Source organism: Rhinopithecus roxellana, chromosome 9 (assembly GCF_007565055.1).
Source record: "Rhinopithecus roxellana isolate Shanxi Qingling chromosome 9, ASM756505v1, whole genome shotgun sequence".
In the NCBI taxonomy this organism is placed as follows: domain Eukaryota; kingdom Metazoa; phylum Chordata; class Mammalia; order Primates; family Cercopithecidae; genus Rhinopithecus; species Rhinopithecus roxellana.
In genome coordinates, this window is record NC_044557.1 from 109,484,999 (window position 1) to 109,489,151 (window position 4,153).

At 49.5% G+C, this 4,153-nt stretch overlaps 1 pseudogene across 1 annotated transcript; it reads right to left on the reverse strand.

The window, feature by feature from the left end:
• Positions 1-892, reverse strand: LOC115899656 (annotated as a pseudogene). Its single transcript, XR_004059270.1, has one exon. The product of XR_004059270.1 is annotated as a 60S ribosomal protein L7a pseudogene (transcript).
• Between the last annotated feature and the right edge of the window lie 3,261 nt (positions 893-4,153).

A 4,153-nucleotide genomic window follows, 5' to 3' on the forward strand; every position in this document is an offset into this window, starting at 1 on the left:
TGAAGGAAAATTTGTATTTTAATTATTTTTATGTACAGAAAACTCAACAGTGTACATTTAACCCAGCTTAGTGGCAAGTTCTTTAGCCTTTGCCTTTTCAAGCTTGGCGATACGAGCCACAGACTTGGGACCCAGGACGTTGCCGCCCCAGTGACGGCGGATCTCATCGTATCTGTCGTTGTAATTGGTCCTGATAGCTTCCACCAGCTTAGCCAAAGCGCCTTTGTCTTCCGAGTTCACCTGTGTGAAGGCGACAGTGGTGCAGGTCTTCCTGTGGACTAGACGACCCAGTCTGGCCTTCCCCTTGATAATGCAGTAAGGGACCCCCATTTTACGACACAGGGCAGGCAAGAAGACAACCAGCTCGATGGGATCCACGTCGTGTGCAATCACCACCAGCTGAGCTTTCTTGTTCTCCACCAAGGTGGTGACGGTGTTAACTCCTGCTCGAAGGACAGGTGGTCTCTTAGTGGGGACATCCCCTTTGCCAGCAGCTTTCTTCTCGGCCCGGGCCAACAGCCTCTGCTTCTTCTCTTGCTTTGTCTCTGGTCTGTACTTGTGGGCCAGCTTAAGCAGCTGAGTAGCTGTTTGGCGGTCCAGGGCCTGGGTGAACTGGTTAATAGCAGGAGGCACTTTCAGCCGCTTATAGAGGATGGCTCTCTGCCGCTGCAACCTGATATAGCGAGGCCATTTCACAAAGCGGGTGAGGTCTCTTTTGGGCTGGATGTCCTGTCCAATGCCAAAATTCTTAGGTCTTTTCTCAAACAGGGGATTCACCACTTTCTTGGCCTCCTGCTTTTTCACGACAGCAGGGGCCGGAGCCACCTTCTTTCCCTTGGCCTTCTTTCCTTTCGGCATCTTGGGCGGCGGGAGGAGAAAAACATACATTCTTTACCAAGGATAAAAACAGTTTTGTATTCTTGTAATATAATGACCGTGCATGTGATCCTAATAATAGACATGGTGAATTCCATCTTGGAGAAGTTAAGGCAGCCAAAGAGGATTTGAACATGGAGCTGGCCTACCAAGAACGGGAAGTGTCAGACTAGCCTTTTCATTCCTCTGAAAAGTAGAAATATGAGGTGCTGTGGATTCACAAGGAAAAACAAGCTCCCCTGCGCAAGTGGGGAATTGGGGATACAGAAAGAGCCGGGGCCCTGGAGAGTAAAGTGTGTCAGTGAGGGGACTCTACAGGTTATGGCAGTACAGGTAGAAAGGCTAAATCCAGCACTGCCAGGCCCCAGTGAGATGACTTTTACACTAAATACAGCCACGTTAAGGGCCACAGTGCAGTTTACAGGCCAGAAAACAGGCCCAGGTTTCTAATTTCCAATAAGATGACTATGCATTGTGTTCTTTGTTATCCCAATGGCATCCTGATGTAGCAATGTCCCTATTCCTTAGCTAAACCTTCAGTAAAATTAGGTAAGATTTGCCCATATTTCTGGAATTGTGGAAAGATTTTAAAGAGCCTGGAAATGAAGGACTTCAGTGCAAATTCATATTAATCCGTTGTTCCATCTAGATCTGCTCCTCACTTGGTTGCCTCCTGCATGTAATTGCATGGTCTTGCTTTTTTTTTTTTTTTAAATTACAGCTTTCAGGCTTTAGAAAGAAAATGTAATTTTGATACAGTGGATGAATAATTTAATGGTAAATGAAGCAGACTTTTTAATGTTGATGCTGTTAAGGAGAAGGTTAATCATAGAATTCAAGGAGGTGGGAAGACAAGGTTATTCTTTGTTTGGAGGCCAGAGCCCTACTTTATGGTATCCACTGGGCCAGCAGATCAGCCCTCTTATCCTACCCATCGCAGTCTACCTGAGCTGGGGAAGAAGGCTGATGCAGACCTAATTTCCCAGCTCCTGGGTCTGTGCCCTCCTTTGTGGCTGAGTTGACTTGGCTAGGTTTTCCCTCTGAGGTCATCACTTATTTATCCTTCCCTTATAAAATCTACTCTCTAGAGCTGACAGCCACTTGTTTGTTTCATCTTTCCTGAGAACTAAGAGAGGTTCACCCAGCTCAGTTCTTCTCAAAGACACCCCATCTGTGCATTGTGCTTATTTTCTCATCCATGAAAAGAGGAAGAGAGAACAGCCGTGGATGTGATGTCAGCATCAAAACTTCCTTGAGGACAGGCGGGATAAACTGGGCAAACGGCTGAGTTATCCCGCAGCCTTTGGGAGACTGGCCCTGAGAACCCAGAATAGATGCCTATTACATCATGCATGTGCTATGGAAAGGTCTGTGCCAGGCAAGCCTGAGAGCCTCATTCTCTATTCCTATGGGGTTCCATGCACCTATCCTGGCTGCCAGACTCCAACACCCACCATACTTGACCTGTATTTTCCCCCCCAGATCCCTCACTCTGTATACAGTGACTCTACCAGAAATATTGAATTCCAGATGAGCCAGGTCATGCCATTGTCAGCATAGAAGGCCCTTTGAAGCCCCAAAATGGGTCATTTGCACTCTCTTCTTCTGCCTGCTCCTGTTCCCATGAGTGGTTGGCATGGAAAGGGCCATCAGTAGAACTTGGCTGGCAACATTTGCAGGAGCAGGAATCAAGAGAGGACCCAGGAGAAAGGAATGGAGCCCAGGGGATGAAACAGTCCAGATTCTTGCTGGTGTGTCCATGTGACTTGGTTTCAATTCCTCACCATTGTGTCACTGTGGCCTTCTAGAGAAGTCCAAACTGCTGGAAACGGGCAGTGCTTTCTGTGCTAACCCCTTCTGGTCTAACTGCTCAGCTTAGAGGAAGGAAGAAAACACTCAGAATTCTAAGAGCAAAACCCCAAAAAAAATCTGCTCGAAGCACCTGAAGTTCATCCCTGGGGAGGAGAAGAAAGGAAGAGCAGATGCCCTGTATCTCCATAGGGGTACTGAGGCACAGAGCTAGGGCCGCCTAGCTGTCCAGGGTAGATCTCAGAGGGTGACTCATCTGAATTGCCGATTCCAAGCACCAGAGCAAGGTGCTCCTCAAGAACTGAGTCCGGGTTCATGTCTTCTGGGACCCCTGGCTTCCCTCTTCCCACTTGAGAACTAAAACTGGGTGTTCTGCCCACCCCGCTCACCCCGCCTTCACTTCAGTGCTCTTTCCCCTCATCTGTCATCCTTGGTGACAGAGGTTGCTTTTCAGAGTGACCCGCATTCCACCACCTTCTCCCCCTCCCTGTGAAGAGCCACATTTACTGGTAGTCCCCTGGCTCATCCTCCCCTGCAGGTGGGGGAGGGGGGGCAGGGGATGTGGACAGACCCCTGTTGACAGTGATGTTGGGGACTACCCACAGAACAAAAGGTGCAGCCTCAAGGGCTTGAGCGGGGGATACTGGTGCCTGGGATCAGGTAGCTGGGAAAATAGGGCAGTTACGTAACTGTGTTTACTGTGGCTCAGGTGGCTCTGAGAAGGCAGAAGCAGCCCCTGACAAAGGGCAGTGCCAGAGGTGGGGAAGCAGCAACTCACAGGGAGGGAGGTCCCTCTTAGGGGAGTTGTGCTTGCAACGGGGAGAGTGCAGTGGGATTTGGAAAGGAAAGGAATCTGTTCTGTTGTTGACAGCCAGCTGGCCAGCCGCCTTATCTAGGACCATCTTCCCAGCCTTAGCTTCTCCCTAACCATGCCAGCTATGGAGGTAGCAAGGGGAGCTGAGCTAGAGGGAGGCGTCGGGAAATCTGACACCTGGTTCCTGGCTCAATCTCCAAACCTTGCTACCTTTCCCTCCTTAATCTACTTTTCAAAGAGAACGAATTATTCTCTTTAGATAAGGGCAGAAAGGGAGGAATCAGTCAAATTTCCTTATGTTTTCCCTGCTCTGTGGTCCTCTGTCTCCCATCCTCTCGGCTGTGAGGCCAGATGGGCACCACGGAACACGGTGGATTCTGACCTGAGAGAGGTGATAAACCCGGCAGAGCCCAGGCCTAAGTAGACAGGCAGAAATCAAAGCGGCTCAGGAAGAAAGCTCAGGTCTCCCGTAGACCTACCCCGCCTCCTCCTACAAAGCTGTTTACTCAACTCCCGATTCCCATAGAGATGAAACTGGTAGCCAGTCCCCAGCTCCTTGCCCATGGCTGCCACCTCCCTTTGTGAGAAACAGGAAGTGGGGAATTTTGTCAGCTCAGCTGCACCCTCTACACTAAATATTTATCTTGGAGTCCA